Source organism: Perognathus longimembris, chromosome 18 (assembly GCF_023159225.1).
Source record: "Perognathus longimembris pacificus isolate PPM17 chromosome 18, ASM2315922v1, whole genome shotgun sequence".
NCBI classification, from domain to species: domain Eukaryota; kingdom Metazoa; phylum Chordata; class Mammalia; order Rodentia; family Heteromyidae; genus Perognathus; species Perognathus longimembris.
The window spans coordinates 24,411,161-24,428,972 of NC_063178.1; the positions used below are offsets into that span (position 1 = coordinate 24,411,161).

The window sequence follows — 17,812 nt, forward strand, 5'->3', positions numbered from 1 at the left end:
CCATTAATTTTCTTACTGCTTTCAGTTTCATTAACTTATGCTTTTATCTTAATTATTTCCTTCCTTCTTTTTGTTTAAGGTTAATTTGATTTTATTTTACTAGACAGAAGTTGAGGTCATAGGTTTCAGACTTGTTTCTAATATAAACATGTAATGATGTAAATTTTCCTTTGGTTACATTTCCACATACTTTGATACATTGTTTTTACTTTCAGTTAGTTAAATCTATCTTATAATTTCTCTTATAACTTCCTCATTCACCCATTGGCTATTTCATGTTTTGTTTTCAAATATTTGGGGATTTTCCAGAGATTTCTTGTTATTTCTTGTTTCACTCTATTGCAGAAATTATACTTTTGGATAAATCAGTCCTTTAATTTTCTTTTGACATTATGTCTATAGCCCTGAATAAAGATGATCTTTCTGAAGCTAACAGCATGGTATCCATGTCAAATTAAATCATAGAACTCACTTCCTAATCTGTCTGACCAGGTGAATTTCTCTCAACAATCTTTCTGTTACCAAGGCTTTCACCTAGAGACATCATTCTCACACTTATACAACTGGTGCTTTACCTCTTGAGCCATGCTCCAACCCAACTTTTTTTTACTGGTTATTTTGGAGACCAAGTCTCAAGGGCATATCTGCCTAGGTTGGCTTTGCACCTTGACCCTCTGAAGACCTCAGCCTCTTCAGTACCTAGGACTATAAACATGAGCCATTGACACTGGGCTCGACACGTATTTTGAAATGGGCATGTTTCCTGAGAAGAAGGATGTAGGGATTCCCACCAAGAGTTCTGAGAGAATAGAAAGTCAACAGTCGATGTTACAGCTTTACCCCAATAACGTGGCCTCACACATTGTACACCTAGGCTTTGTTCCACACCTTAGGGCTCAGAAGACTCAGAGATGATTGTCTTGTCTCTTTGCTTCCCTTCTTATCAAATATTTCTCCTCTTGTCTGTCACCAAGGCAATACAAATCATCTGACTACCTCATGGGAGAGACTGCCTGTTCACCCAAGGAAGTTTTGTCTCCTCATGAACTATTGTCACCCCTGGATGGGAATCCCGTCTTCACAGTCTGGGGTATGGTGTGGACAGCTGTCCACCCACAGTGCAGGAGCTGACCCCATCCAGAAATGAATCAGTTACTGGATCTTGGCAGGCTTGAGGTGACCTGAGCTTCCTCAACACACCTCAGGGCAGAGCCCAATAAAACAATGGACACAACTCCATCAAATAAGGGAAACAGGGCACTCCCGAATACTTGCAAACCTATTCACAGGGTGTAGACATCTTGAAAACACCTCACAGGAAACAATGGCCATTGAAGTCTCCTGTGGATTACTTCAGAAGTTCGCCAGGGAGAGGAGGACCCAGCATGCCTCTGGGTTCTGGTCCATGTTGTCATTGTATTCCTCCCTGTCCCACAGCCTAGTGAAAGCTCAAAAACACAGTGTGTGAGGGCTGGGAGCGTGGCTTAGCGGGAGAGTGGTAGAGTGCTTGCCTAGCATCCATGAAGCCCTGGGTTCGATTCCTCAGCACCACATAAACAGAAAAGGGCAGGAGTGGCACTGTGACTCAAGTGGTAGAGTGCTAGCCTTGAAAGAAAAAATAAAGAAGGCAGGAGCAGTGCTCAGGCCCTGAGTTCAAGCCTTAGGACTGGACCAAAAAAAACAAAAACACCCCACAGTGTGTGAGACTGGATGATGGGCATAAAGAGTCAATGCTCCTTATTGCCTTCCTTCTCCTTCAGAGCCCAAGCAGTAAAATTCTCCCACAAGGAATAAAAGGATGATATGATTCTTTGAAAATTAGTTTTTGAGTCTAAAAAGATACAAGTTTATTTTACTGAAAGACCAAGTTCCTCCTGGTCTCAGTCATTGGCATCTGTAAGTCAATTCTACAACCATTTCCCCAGATCTGTCTCTGTTTCCTGATGCCTTCCACAAAGTACGGCAGGAACCATCCCGAGGGACAAGAGTTCCACACATCGCAGGGCTCCAGGCTGTTTGACTTATCTTTCTTGTGCTATTAAACTTTCCATACAATATGAAATGGATTTGCATGAATACTATCAACATAGAAAACAATTCCTTAGATAGTATTAGAGGGCTTGGGTGGACATGCACTTCTATAAGCTTAGCTACAGTGGAGGCCAAAGCCAGGAGGATTCGGTCCCAAGCTAGTGTCAGGCAAAACTTCCCTATCTGAATAATAACTAAAGCAAAACAGACTGGGGTCATGGCACAAGCAAGAGATGAATGTATCTAGCATGCTCCATTGTGGGTCCTGGGTAACATGCTTCTGTTTTTTAATGCATAAATGTTTAGCATCCCACGCTTTCCTCCCTTCCATTTTCTCTTCTATCTTTCCATTAACTTTTTTTTTTTTTTTGGCCAGTCCTGGGGCTTGAACTCAGGGCCTGAGCACTGTCCCTGGCTTCTTTTTGCTCAAGGCTAGCACTCTGCCACTTGAGCCACAGCGCCACTTCTGGCCGTTTTCTGTATATGTGGTGCTGGGGAATTGAACCCAGGGCCTCATGTATACGAGGCAAGCACTCTTGCCACTAGGCTATATCCCCAGCCCCTCCATTAACTTTTAGCCAGCACTTTTAGAAGAATTCATTATCACATTGAATCCTCACTGAAAACTGTCCAGGTGTTTCTCATCTTTTACCTATGCAGGATAGACTCGCAATTTAACTCTTCCACTCTTCCAAGCCAATTATTATTAGAAATGGGTCAGAGTACAGGGCCATCAGTTTATCAAGCCTAAGCCCTTTGTAGCACATAAACGTTTTTCTGAAAACTTCTCAAAGGTTTTCCACCAAATTCTACGGTTTCCATAATCTAGTAAGATGTCTGATAACATCTATAAAGGAGCTGGTTAGGTTTTAAGTCCGTGTATACAGTTTGTTATCATCATTGTATAATAATTCACTTTTAAGAAGTAGTAGCTCTCTTTGACAAACTATGAAAGTCACTCAAGAGAGAAGATAGCTTATGGATGCCATCCTGTATGTACACACGAGCTTGAGCCTACGAGCTTTTCTTTTAATAACATTTGTCAAGGTATTCAGGGTTTTATTTTGTTTCACAACGACTCAAATATTGAGCGTCTCTCAAAAGAGTTTACTTACCTGTAGGATTTAACTTTTCAGCAATTCTAATGCGAAGGCACATTATATCTTATGAGCACTTATTTACATCCTACCTACCACTAAAAAGGATTTGCTTTTTTTCAAACACACACATGCCTTCCCATATCCAGAGAGAATTCGAGTGTGGCAGTTTTATGTAATACTTCAGATAGCTTTGAAAGTCTCCTGTTAGCCAGATGTTGGTAGCTCATGCCTGTAATCCTAGCCAGAAGTGGAGCTTTGGCTCAAGTGTAGAGCCTTGAGTACAAAAGCTAAGGAACAGAGCTCAGACCTTGATTGTAAGCCCCAGGACCAGCACTAAAACAAACAAACAAACAAACAAATAAATACAAAGCTCACACCTGTAATCCTAGCTACTCTGGACCCTGAAGTCAGAGGATTGGTTTGAAACCAGCCCAGGCAGGGAAGTCCAGGAGACTCTTATCTCTAATAAACTACTCAGAAAAAAAAAAAAATCTGCAAGTGGTGCTATGGCTCAAGAGCATTAGCCTTGAGCACAAACAGGCTTAAGGACAGAACCCAGGACAGTTGAAGCCCCAGGTCCAGCAAAATAAATAAAGCCATCTGTTACAAATGCTTGAAGAGGTGAAGTGAATTTAGTGTTAAAGATGTTTTGAATACATCTTAACCCACAAGAAAGGTAAGCGACATTGAAGGGGCAGAGATGAACAGTGTGTGCATTAGATGTTGGTAAGTGTAAACTTTGGCCTCCTCAGAGCAAGGGTGCAAAGGAAGATGTCAGACTCTGATTTTAATACTCATGTGGAAGTGAATAATAAAGACTTGGATCCAAATAAAATTATAGAAACTGAATGAGACCTTCAATGATATCCTCACTGATGTCTCTGGTGGAAATTCCACCTGTCAGCAATGGGAAACCCTGGGAAAGCTACCTGAGCTTTGTTGACATAGCCTGGAGAGGGACAGAAAATATTTCCTAGGTAATATTTAAACTCAAGTCTGTTTCACGTGTGCCTTTGAAGTTTTAATTTCCATGTGCACAATTACATGTACTTGTGTACATGGCTTCCTGTGTGGTCCAGGAAATGCCATTCTGAGAGGAATAGTAAAATTAGTGTCAGAACATGGTGCCCCTCCCCCACCCTACCCCCAAGAGCCTGTAGAAGCCAGTCTAAAAATCTCTCTGCAGACAACATTCTACCTAGGCACAATTCCTATAGATAAATCCTCATTTAACCTGAGTTTACAAACTGAAATTTCAGATGAGGTATGAAAATATTCCACCACAGGCAGGATCAGCTGAAGTGAAATCACAGAGACAACTAAGGAAGTGATTTGAACTAGAATATAAAATTATAGTAGACTTTTGAAAGGCAAGAACAGAATCAAAAGACATGGAGTGTTGTTGTAGCAAAAGGAAATGATTGTTAGTCTAGATTTTCTTGCCCAGGTAATCTTTAACTCTCTTGAGACTGTAAAAGGTGTTTTTTTAGATGTAGTCTAAAAGAAATTCCTTGTAACAGACATGGACTAAAAACACACTCTACAGGATGGATTTTAGCAAGATGGAAATTAAATCTGAAAGAATAAATAGAAGCAAAGAAACTAATAAACTAGGAGGTAAATTAGAAAAGTTGTGATGGATTAAAATAATAATTAATGAAATGATACCATTTGATAAATTTTCATGATAGAACAAACAAAATGGAATTAAAATATCAGTTCAGACTCCATTGTTAATAGGAGGGGCTGGTCAGAGGGAAAGCATTTTCCTATTATCTGTATTATTTAGGAGGAACATTGACATGTTATTGACTTACAAACTTTAAGTACATCTGTTAAAAAGTAAAGGGTAGAGCCAGTGTCAGTGGCTCAGGCCTGTAATCCTAGCTATTCAGTAGGTTAAGATCTGAGGATTATGGTTAGAAGCCAGCTCAGGTAAGAAAGTTCATGAGACCCTTATCTCCCATTAACCAAGGGGGAGATAAACCAACTGAAAGTGGAGCTCGGGAGATAAGAGTCCTAGCCTTAAGCAAAAGAACTCTGGGACAATGCCCAGGCCTTGAGTTCAAGCCCCAGGTATAGTGCATGCACGCACGCACGCACACAGGCTTGCAGGCACGTGTGCGCGCACACACACACACACACACACACACAAATAGTTAAGGAATACTTAAGGATAAATGGGCTAGAAATATAGCTTATCACTAAAACACCTGCCATGTGTGAGGTCACAACACTGCAAAATAAATAAATAAGCAAGCTAGATGCTAGTGGCTCTCACTTACAATAGACGATTCATACTTATAACCAGCTACTCACGAAGCTGATATTTGAGGCTCATGGTTCGAAGCCAGTGGAGCCGCAATGTCTGTGAGACTCTTTTTTTTTTTTTTGGCCAGTCCTGGGCCTTGGACTCAGGGCCTGAGCACTGTCCCTGGCTTCTTCCCGCTCAAGGCTAGCACTCCGCCACTTGAGCCACAGCGCCGCTTCTGGCCGTTTTTCTGTATATGTGGTGCTGGGGAATCCAACCTAGGGCCTCGTGTATCCGAGGTAGGCACTCTTGCCACTAGGCTATCTCCCCAGCCCCTCTGTGAGACTCTTTATCTCCAATTAACCACCCAAAAAGCCAAGTAGTAGGGTGCCAGCTTAGAGGGAGAAAGCTAAGGGACAACTCCCAGGCCTCGAGTTCAAGCCCCAGTACCAGCATACAAAAAAGAAAAAGAAAAAAAACGGTCCCTCAATTTTTTTTTCTGCCACATAGTAGATTTCACTAAATCTAAGACATCATATGTGCCAACAAGGAAAACCATGCTACAAATTATTTATGGCATTATGGAGCTAGACCCTGATTTGGGAGATACTAAAATGTAAAAAATATATATATATATGCAAATGAAACTGGTAAAAATGATTCTTCCCCTCACCTCTTTTAAAGCAGTTCCACTAACAAATATCTGAAGAGCTGAAATAGGAGAAAATAATCCTGAGCCTTGTATTATGGCTCCAGTATGCATTCCCAATGGTGGCTATTCCTTAAAGGCTGTTTTGATTTTCTTTTAATCTTTGTTTCCAAAACTATTTTTTCACATCCTTAAAACATTTTTGGCAGATTTCAAAGAAAGAGTTGTTTACTGGAGAATAAATCTGGAATCGGTCTGCATAGTTTGAGTCAATACACATAAACCCTTAAAATGAATCCAAAGTTTTTGAGCAAATGGCAACTCCTTTGTATAACTACTGAAAGATAACAACAGTGAAAAGTCTTTGTGACTTCTGCTAGGGGTCCTGAGACAGTGCACATCGAAGCAAACAATTATCTTTGACTTTTGATTCTTAAATTATATTTGCTACTGGCTTTTGACGTGCATAGGTGAAGAAACTTGGCATGAAGGAAATAACTAGTTTAGCCTAAAGAAAGATCACCTAGCATGGCTCTAGGCAAGTTTCCTTGGAGATTGCTATCAAGTAAAAGGTTATGTGTGTGTGTTAAAGCATAAACAAAGTCCCTTTGTGTAACAAGGTTAATGTCAACATTTTTAGTTTTTGCTCCTTATACATGTACATATTTATATTCAATTTTAGTTTCTATAAATATTTCTATAAGTGCACAACTTTATATTCAAATTTAGTGTTTATAGAGATAATAAGGAAAGGGTTTGCCTTTCCTTATGAAAAGCAAACTCTGACAAAGTAACTAAGAGAATACTGTAGACGTGGTTATTATACAGGCATTCATGGTTTGGAAGAATAGCTTTGGAGAAGGAAAATATATCCCAAACCAATTATTACACGTACATACACACACACAACTTGGAAAATATTAATAGGAAAATAATCTCTTTAAAGTCTTATATGATGGTTCTTGTGACAAAGTACACTTTGAACCTAATGTTTTCATTTTCTTTTTACACTATAATTCCTTCCTGACATGAGTTTGGCAATGGTTTAGGTAATGATTCCAACCTGCTTTAAAATGCTTAGGCTTCATAACCTTCAAGAAATTATTTGTCTATTTGTTAATTTGATATTCATAGGAAGGATCGTTTTGAAAATAGTTCTTATTGTCATTTTCTGCCTGGCATTTTCCTCATAGAGAACAGAAACAGATTTAAAAAGACATTGACATTGGAGAGAATCGTGACATCAAAACAGGATGCCTGTTTATGAGGAGGCAAAGGGCCCGGCGGCTCAGGCCACAGATAGGAATGACAGACAGGATGGCCTCAGGAAAAGGTCAGGCAGTCTCTTGAGTCAGCGAGGCTTGTGCTAAAAATGCGTATCTCACCCCACGGAGGGAAGTGTCGGTGGGCACGCGCTCCACAGAAGTCTGTGACTACTGCTTCCTGATGGGCTTTAGTGCCCTCTCGGCCTGCGTGTGTTCTGTTTGTTTTGATGCAGGCAACTAGAAGACAGACTTAAGCTGCCCTGCTTATTATTCCAGCAAGCGTAAACTCCCAAAGCATATACAAGCTCCCGGATTTGATCCTCAGCAACACACACATACACACCAACACATACGAAATTTAAAAGCAAAAAGAGCAAGTAAAACATATAAAAATGAAAGTGCATATATTTTCCCTCTTCCTCATATTAAGATAACTTCTTAATATGAAAAAGATTATATTTGTTTTTATGGTCTTGGGGTTTGAACCCAGGGCCTCATGTATAGCAGGCAAAGTTATTGTTTTAAGCCACTGGGGATTGAACATAGGCAGAGTTTTGTTCTAAGTGCTATACTACCTGAGCCACACCCCCAAGTCCTTTGATTTTAGTTTTTTGGGTTTTGGGGGGGTTTTTGCCTCTCCTGGGGTTTGAACTCAGGGCCTGAGCACTGTCCCTGGCTTCTTTTTTGCTCAAGGCTAGCACTCTGCCACTTGAGCCACAGCGCCACTTCTGACTTTTTCTATATATGTAGTGCTGAGGAATTGAACCCAGGGCTTCATGTATATGAGGCAAGCACTCTACCACTAGGCCATATTCCCAGCCCCTTTAGTTTGTTTTTTAGACAGGATCTCAATCTCTTGCCCAGGATCAGTCTCAAATCAAGATCTTCCAACCTCTACACCCAAGTAGCTGGGATTATGGATATACTCCACTACATCCAACTTGTTGGTTTTTTTAAATTTAATTGTCAAGGTGATATACAAAGGGGTTACAGTTACATACATAAAGAAGTGAGTACATTTCTTGTCATACTTGTTACTCCCTCCCCCATTTTTCTCCCGCCTTCAATTGTTTTTGAGCTAATGTCTTGCTAAAGAACTTTTTTTCCAGGGTACTCTCAGACCTCAGACCTCTACCTGTAACCCCCAAGGAGATACAGCTTGAAAACAGATCTTTAACACATCCCTTGTTCCATGATTTCTGATGCTAGATCACCAAAGAAGCAATTGTTTCTTCATTTTTTTTATTTCTCTGAATTACTTGTCATCATTGTTATATTGCAGAGAGATACTTAATTGTAAAAGAAACACCCTCCCTTTTATCTTTTTTTTTTTTTTTTGCCAGTCCTGGGGCTTGAAATCAGGGCCTGGGCACTGTCCCTGAGTTTCTTTGGCTCAAAGCTACCACTTGGCCCACAGCATCACTTCTGGCTTTTTCTGTTTATGTTGTACTGAGGAATTGAACCCAGGGCTTCATGCATGCTAGGCAAGCACTCTACCACTGAGCCACATTCTCAGTCCTTATCCCTTTTATTTTAAGTTCAGGTCAACCTGGACCTGCCAAAAAAAAAAAAAAAAAGATTAACACTAGAGATGCTTTTGGTAGCATTCTTGAAAGGGAAAAAACAAACCTGGAACATTGCCCCGAATATGAACATCAAGTAAAGAGATTTCTGGGGAAATACATCTGCAATCTCTACAGAAGATTTTAGGTCTGCCAGCCTCCTCCTTAACATCTAAACATCTCACCACCCTCATTTCTTGGGGTTTGACTGTGAGTGTTCTTTGAAGAAACTGAATGGGTCTAAAGAAAAGACCTTTAGGGTCAGTTATGGTGGCACACACCTGTCTTCTGAGCCACCCTGCGAAGTGTAGTAGGAGGCTCTAAGTTCCAGACAGCCCCAGGAAAAAACACCAGAGCTTCTCAGAAAAATAATGAGAGCAAAATAAAGCTGGAGGTGTGGCCCTTGGTCTACTCCTCAGTACCACCACAATAAGAAAAAGAAAAACAAAAGCCTCCACCTATTGCATTGAAAAGATCGTCTCTCCCTTAGGAACCTGCTTGGAAATGCAGCTGTCATCAGGCGCTGCTTGCTATGGACTGGTCATCCTTTCTGGCAACCTAACTAGTATCTCACATGAAAAGATAAACTTCAAGGGAGCCTTGTGCCTGTGGTTCACACCTGTAATCCCATCTACCCAGGCGGCTGACATCTGAGGATCCAGGTTTAAAGCCAGCCTGGCACAAAAGTTGAAGACTTTCATTAATCAGCAAAAAAAAAAAAAAAGGGCTGGATTAGTGGCATGACTCAAGTGGTAGAGTGTTAGCCATGAGAGAAAAAGGCCTGAGTTCAAGTCCTGCTACTTATGCACACACACACATACACACACTAATATGAAAGACTATACCAAAAAATAATTTTAAAACAAAACATGAAAGGAAGCCCAAGAAAATAAACTCTTCTGCTTGTCTTCTCATGGTTCAAAGAAGATTGCTATGGTTTGCAGGGACACTGCAATAACAAAAATAACCTCTTGCTAAACTAGAGTGAGATTTTCATCTATGACCTAAGAACTCTTAAGTAACCTTTCTAGTATAAGACTACTTACAGTGTATAGTTTTGTTAAAAGTTGAGTTAGGCTTATTCAAATTGATAATGGTAGTATTGATTAATTGATCATTATGGAAATGTACTAAGTGTTTTGCAAATATTAGTTCATCAGTGCCAAGCACATTCTCAAGGCACTAATGAGTTAATATTTGCAAAACAAGAAAATTTTCATATATTGTGGTTACCATTCCCCCTGGAGACAGTACAAGGTATTCTAGTAAGAACAAAAGAAGACACAGAAGGATGTTTTCTTGGAAGTAAAAATACATACACGGAAGTAGACACTCTTGCTTTCCTTTCCTATCTAACAACCATCCATTTAAATATGGAAGCTAGGAGCTAGGAGCTAGGAGCTCACGCCTGTAATCATAGCTACTCAAGAGGCTGAGATCTAAGGATCCAGAGTCAAATCCAACTGGAGCACAAAAGTCCAAAAGATTCCAACTCCAGTTAATCAGAGAAATGCTGGACTAAAAGCATGGCTCTACCATACCTCTTTGCCCCTATCACGGAAGCCACTAATGCCAGAATCTTGCTTTCCCAGCCTCTCTTGCTCTGAAAAAATGAACATTTATCAAAAGAGAAGAAACCTAAAGAGAGTCTTCCCAGAGGGAATGGTTTGTTTCCATATTGGCAGAAAAGACATGGACAGATACAGGGTCCTCATTGGACCTCTGAGACAGTGAGATGTGGTGTGTGAGACATAAGGGAAGGTCACAAGTTTAGGTGGAATAGAAAGCCTTGTCAGAGGAAGGCACTGATGCCACTGGGCATGCAAGTGAACACAAAAATGCCTAGGCCAATCCCTCTGCAAATAGCTCCATTGTGTGCCACGCCCTGTTCTAGGTTACAAGGTTCTAGGTGACTGAACTAAATATATCTCATGCTGTTCTGGAGCTTACATTCTCAGAATATAAGCAAAAAAGCAAGGAAACATGAAATATGGTGGAACGTGTCTGCAATCTCAGAACTCTAGAGGCAGAGAAAGGAGGAAGAATCTGGGGCCAGTCTGAACTACATAGCAAGACCCTGTCTCAAGAAAAGGGAAGGAAGTAAAAGTAAAGGAAGAAAGGTGGGATGGGAGAGAGACAAGAGACAGGTGAAAGGAAAGAAAGAGAATGGAAGGAAGGAAGGAAGGAAGGAAGGAAGGAATCAAATAGCAAAAAAAAAAAGTATGAAGAAAAATAAAACGGGGTGAGACAAAGGGGATGGAAGGAATTGGGGAGCAGTCCAGGTAGGTGGCCTCTAATTACAGGACCATTAAAAGCAGAGACTTAGAGTAGACAGGGATGAGAGTCACTTGGGGAAGGAGTGGTAACTCAGTGCCTTTAGCTGGGAATATGCTTGGCATGCTGGAAGAAAAGCAGAGGCAGCCAGAAAAAAAAAAAAAAGTTGGAGAACTTAATTGGAGATGACTCAGAAGTAATGGGAGTGGAAATGTTATAGTTTGGCTAGCCGTTGTGTGGACTTTGCCTTTTGTTCCAAGCAAGTGGGAAGATTTTGCTGGGCTTTGAGCAGAGTGGTTTGATCTAACTTAATGTATTTTATTAACTTATTTTTTTTTTTTTGAGATGGGATGTCACTATGTAGTCAAGGTTGGCCTTGAGCTCAAGATCCTCCTGCTTCAGCCTTCTGGGTGCAGAGGTGGATGGTATCCATACCATGACTGGCTGATGTATACTTTGAAGAGCAGTTAATTGTCTGTTATAATAAGAATAGAACAAAAGGTTAAAGCAGGGAGATGTTTGGAAATCTATTGCAGTAACTACAGTGAGACACAGTGAACACTTGAGGCAGAATTGTTACATGCAGCTTGGTGAAAAAGTATACAGATTATGTGTCTGTATCTTAGAGGTGAAGACAAAGGGACTTCTCAGATATATCAATGAATTTTACACGGGTGGCCATGACATTAAGGGTTTTGACATAAGCAAGGGTATGAACTGAGTTGTCATTCACTAACATAGGAAAAAAATATGGAAAATGGAGGGAAAGAGGGAATCAGGAGTTTGGTATGAAAGCGTTCTTTCTCTTAGATTTCCAAGTTGAATAGGAAGCGGAAGGTGCCAGTCGTGCGTTTTTTTTAAGGAAGAGGTTAAAGATGATCTTAGTAGTTGAAAAGTGATTGTTGTCTACAAGGGCCTTAAAATCATGATAAAGAATGGCTCATCTCTCAGGACTAAGCCAGGACCATCCAGATGTTTTAACTGGGAAGGCAAGATGAAGCGAGAGGAGTCTGTACAGGAATCCAGGAGTCTGGGGAGAAGCAGCCGGAGGAACCGTCCCGGGAGCCAGGGGATCCAGATCAGCTGAGGGACTGAGCATGCAGACTGAAAACTGACCAGCAGGTTTAGCAAGATGGAACTTGTAGTGACCTTGATAAGGACTCAGCAAGCCAGCATGGATCGGCAATAGCAGCTGATCTCGACAACCTATCTCAGGAATTAGAGCAGAACACTGGAACTGACTCCTTACCTAGAAGGTACGTGCAAGTCCAACGGTGCCTGCAGCCTGGGGAGGCCCAGTGTGGCAAAGGGTCACTGAAAGGAAAATAAGATACTGTTTTTATCACTTAAGTCGAGCACTTTGAAGCTTTACTTTTTACTCAGAGGTGGATCACCAGAAGCTAGATGAGCCATTTCCCTGTCCAAATGTCAGAAGTCTTTGAAAAAACAAGTGTAATATAAGCAGCATGGAAGCCAGACCCTCAGAATAAAGGTGCATCTGGCAGAGTTTAGTGCTAAATACTTATTTTTGATACCAAGATACTGGATATTTCTGGATCTTAACATTATCATTGGTAAAATACCACTAATTATGGAGTTTCTCATGAGAGGATTTGTGTGTGTGTGTGTATCTGTGCACATGCGCGTGCGTGCATGATGGTATTCGGGTTTAACTCAAGGCCTGGAACTCTTGCTTGGCTCTTTCACTGCCTCTTGAGCTATGTCTCCAGCCCAGCTTTTTGCTGGTTATTTTGGAGATGGGGTCTTATAATTATTCCTGCCTGAGCTGGCTTCAGACCTTGATCCTCACATTTCAGGTGGACATGAGTAGGATTCTAGGCATGAGCCACCATCACCTAGCACGAGAGGATTTTCTAGAGCTCTAGTTCTGTACCATGCAAACATGTGGTCCATAAGCACCTCTCCTATTCCATTACTACTGTTGTTATTGCTATTCTTGGGGTTATCATTGTATACTTAGACCTGAGGTAGAGCTACTTGCTTTGGTAGAGCAAAGGTGAAGCTTCTAGTGGCATCATCCTAATTGGAGACTATTAGCCAGAGCTGCAAGTCTAACTAAATTCTTTTCTGCCCTGGGCCTTGTAAGAGGCAGATCAGATCTCAAGGCCATATTTGGTTGATATACTCCAAAATAAATTTCACTGACTTCTCTTGAGCTCTGATCTTTAAATGAGGCTGTAGCCTGTAGAAGGTTAAGATAATATTACATCCCTGGGAAGCGGAGGGAAGAACTCACCTGCTACCCAAGAATGTTGGCCGGCCAAGAAGAATGTGTTGTCCAGCACTCAGTGACCTCTGGCTCACCTTCGGTCTGTGTTTTCATTCTTATTCTTATGTATTTAGAGTTCTACGTGTGGATGGGCGTTGGTTCCCACTGGTTCACAGAACAGAACAGAGATAAAAATAAAAATGCCTAGAAACGTTTTGAGACCACATTATGACTTCCCTTTTTATTTTCACAGTAACTCAGGCCAAATTGGAATATTTCTCATAGAAACAGTTACATTCCATACTCTTGAATACATTATTTACATATTTCGCAAATGGGTTCTACAGCCTAGCAAAATGTTTACTTGTGGTTATCATTAGCTTTGTTTTCTTATTTAGATACATGTTCTGAGTCCTGATGCTATGGTTGTTTTTTCTTCTATCTAGTTTGAAATGTTATAGACTTAGAGTACTCTAGCCAAAACACTCATAAAGTAGTGTGGATTTTGGATTTTAGTTTTTGCATTAGAGTTCATGGTCATCCAACTTTTCAACATTAAGAAAAATTCAACAAAATGAACATTTCCCAGAAATCAAGTAATTTCTCCAGAGAACATACAAAATGTAGTTAGTTCCTGGATTTAAAAATCTCCTGCCTCTGTTTAGAAATCACCATGGAAATCCTATTTTCTTCATATTGGACTCAGGAAAGGTTTTTTTGTCTGTGCATTTCGAACCCATGCTACTTTGTGTTTCCTGACCCTCAGGATTCTAAGATTGCATCCCAGTTCCTATGTAGTGGTAAATAGATTCTGAAACCTGCTTTCACATCATTGCCTGTTTGCCTATCTAATCTGAATGAAAATTCTCAACAGGGGCATGTAAGTCACTTAGGCTGACATGAAAGGGTCATTTTAGTCAGCTCTGGCATCAGGAAAATTACTGAGCACACAGATAAGAAGTCTTATGCCTGACTTGATTCTAACCCCTCTGTGTTGTCATTATCACAGTGGAATTGTACTTAAACAATTCTACGGGTGTAAAGCATTGGCAGCTTGGACTTAAAATAGGGTGGGGTTTGAGCCACCGTAACGAACGTGTCAATGACAGTGCTCAACAGAAACTTCATTATAGTTAAAAATTCAGAATGAATCATCTTAGAATCCTACTAAACATGCGCACAATTCTCTAATGGTCAAGCTAAGAGGAACCGAAGGAACACAAAGATGTCTTGAGCCAAAAAGGGGAAGCTAGATACAAGCTTCTGTCTGTTTCTGTACAGTTACTCTTCTCTTCTGCCTGCAAATCTGGAAAGCCCTAAAGTTACTATTTTCTTCATAGGGTAGCTTGCATTTCAGTGGTAAATGGGATTAGAGCTTTCTGATGCTACATTTGGCATCCTTTATATTTTATTCCGTGAAAGAATTACATTATAACATATTGCCAAATATGATTTCAAAGCATTGTAAGTGGAATATTTACAATCGTTTGTAACCATCTATAGGTCTCAACCTTAGTAAGGTAAAGTCTTGAGAAAGTTCTAAGAGGAAGAGTGACATCATCTGACTGATGGTTTCAGAGCATCACGCAGCATGTTTTGTTTACAAAAGAATGGAGGTCAAAGGCAGAATCAGGGAGAGCAGGTAAGAGGTTACTGCAGTGTAATTTCAGTGAGAAAGGAAGGGCAGAGAGCAAGCAGTAGAGATGCTGAACAGAGTCAGACTCTAGATCCATTTTAAGATGGAGTCAGGAGGATTGGCTAGAAGAGGAGAGAGAATGATAAATGTCAAGGATAACTTCAAAGTTCAGGAATAGACTGGCAAAAATTCTTGCAAAACATGTATCTAATATGATCATGCATTCAGGTATAAAACATTCTTATAGCTCATTAATAAGAACACAAAACATCTAAGTTAAAAAATGTATTTGAATAGACACCCTAACCAAAAGGTATATGAATGACAAGTGAGAACAAGGAATGAGTCTCAACACCATGGAGAAAAGCAAATACAAAATCACAAGCAGACACTCCTTCCCACCCACTGGGATGCGTATAATCAAGATGACATGTAGTAGCAATTGTTGGTGTGGAGGTAAAGTTGGAACTTCTTGTGCTATTGGCAAAAATGAAAAACAGCCCAGTCATGTTTAAAAAAAAAAAACTCATTGTCAGTTTTTTATACAGCTAACCTATACTTAGGTGACCCACAATCCTATGTGTAAGTATTTATCCAAGTGAAATAAAGACATTTTTTACACCAAAACTGATACACAAATGTTCATAGGAACATGAACTAGAAGCATTCCAAATGTTCATGGACCAGTTAAACAAATGGTAGCACATCCATACGTACAGTACACTTCAACAGTAAAAAAAGATGAACAAAGTGAAGGAATGATCCTTGTCATAAGGAAATGTGGGTGAATCCAAATCAGATTGACCGCCTCACTCTCGTTTGTTCTACCCCTTCTACCTCATATTATTCTCAATTTTAGTTGATTCACAGATGACATGGATGAGTGTTTACTGAGATATACTGTTTTCCTGCACATTGTCTTAATTTTTCAGCAGCCTTTTAAGATAGGAATCATTATCACCACGCTACACATTTTTAGAGAACCTATGAGTTGATCTGGGTACCAGTGACTCATGCCTGTAATTCTAGCTACCCAAGAGGCTGAGAATGAGGACTGCAGTTCAAAACCAGCCCAGGGAGGAAAAGTCCACAACACTCTTACCGCCATTTAACTACCAAAAAGCTGGACATGGAGCTGTCAGTTATGTATTAGAGCACTAGTCTTCAGCAAAAATGCTCAGAGAAAATGCTGAGGCCCTGAGTTCAAGCCCGAGATATACACACACACACACACACACACACACACACACACACACACACACACACACTGCCTTGCCCAATTAAGATCTAGACTTAGATATCCTGGCTCGAAATGCACAGTTTTTCCCTACACTTAAGCTTCTTCCACTAGTCCTTGAACTCGTGTGATGTTCGTGCTGCCATCTGTTTTCATATGTGGAGTCCTGGGCTCCTCCCAGTGCTCAGCCCACTGGACTAGTTGATGTATCTCACTGGACTCCACCTGCATAGGAACCTAACAGTGTCAGAAATGGCTGGTGATGGGCACTAAGTAAGGCCCAACCTAATTTCTTTGAGGTGCTGAGGGCTTCGTGGATTTGAAATATTAGGTGAGATAAAGAAAGGTGAATTTTTGTTTGTCTGTTTTTGTTTTTGTTTTGTGCCAGTTCTGGGCCTGGAACTCAGGGCCTGGGCACTGTCCCTGAGCACTGTCTTTTTGCTCAAGGCTAGCATTCTACCATTTGAGCCACAGTGTCACTTCTGGCTTTTTCTGAGTAGTTTTATTGGAGATAAGAGTCTCATAGAGTTTCCTGCACAGGCTGGCTTTGAACCAAGATCCTCACTTCTTAGCCTCCCAAGTAGCTTTATTATAGATATGTGCCCAGCATGGTGGTATATTTTTAATACAGAGGATAAAGTATGGAACCAGAACCTTGGAGATCAAATTACATGTCAGGTATAGCATATTAGTATGTCACTATTAGAAGAAAGGAGCCTTCCTGTCCTATCCAAAGCCAAAAAACTAAGAAGAAATTAATGTACTTGTTTGTAAATTCATCCATGAGTTAGTGTTTTCCTGTATACCAGTGATTCTGCAGATCCTGTGAATATAGAGGGAAAAAAAACAATCACACTTAATCTCAGTCCTCAAAGGAACTAGTATCCTTGAAAGGGCAGCCACATTGCAAGCAGATGAATCCAGAACCCTGAAACAGTGTGTAAATGATAGTCTCATAATTTAAAAAAACAGCTTGGATTCCAGTTATCTACTGAAAGCCCTGTACTTTCTCTTTCTAATCTTTGATGTGGATTTTGTATGTATGTATGTATTGTGTGGATTTATGTATGTATTGAACCCAGGCCTTCATGTGTGTGCTAAACAGGGGTTCTACCACTGGGCTACACCTCTCCTCTCCAGCAAGAGAGATAATCTTCTTCTCTCTTAACATCTGAGGTACCTGAGGCTCAGAGGGGTTAGATGCCTTGCTTGTTGTTGATCATCCTGGAATAGGAAATTATGTCTAATTAATTAATTGCTGGCTGTCACCCCAGGAAGACCTCTTCTGTCTTTTTCATAGTAGCTGGAATCAAAGAGCTAGTAGAAAAGCAACACTCATCCCCTGTTCTTACATCTAATCTCAATAACCAGAGCCAGGGAGAAAGGTGGTCTCAGATCCAGTAAAGTACATAGTAGACACAGGAAGGTTCTAGTGCTCAGACCTTCAAATCTAGACACTTTGGTTGTATAATGATATACTTCTTGCCTGAGATTTTGGATATCAAATTATAGAAAGGAAGGTACTTTACATAAAAAGATGCTCTTGAATTACAACATGGTACTCCTCCAGTTCTAAC

At 40.5% G+C, this 17,812-nt stretch overlaps 1 protein-coding gene and 1 long non-coding RNA gene across 3 annotated transcripts in view; both read left to right on the forward strand.

Moving 5' to 3' along the window:
- The window catches only part of Prtfdc1 (phosphoribosyl transferase domain containing 1), a 77,540-nt gene that overhangs the window by 21,035 nt on the left and 38,693 nt on the right, over positions 1-17,812 (forward strand). The gene's annotated exons all lie outside the window — the stretch shown is intronic.
- LOC125366845 lies at positions 1,281-10,139 on the forward strand. Its single transcript, XR_007213983.1, has 3 exons — positions 1,281-1,597; positions 4,250-4,255; positions 10,129-10,139. It is a non-coding gene; the product is annotated as an uncharacterized LOC125366845 (long non-coding RNA).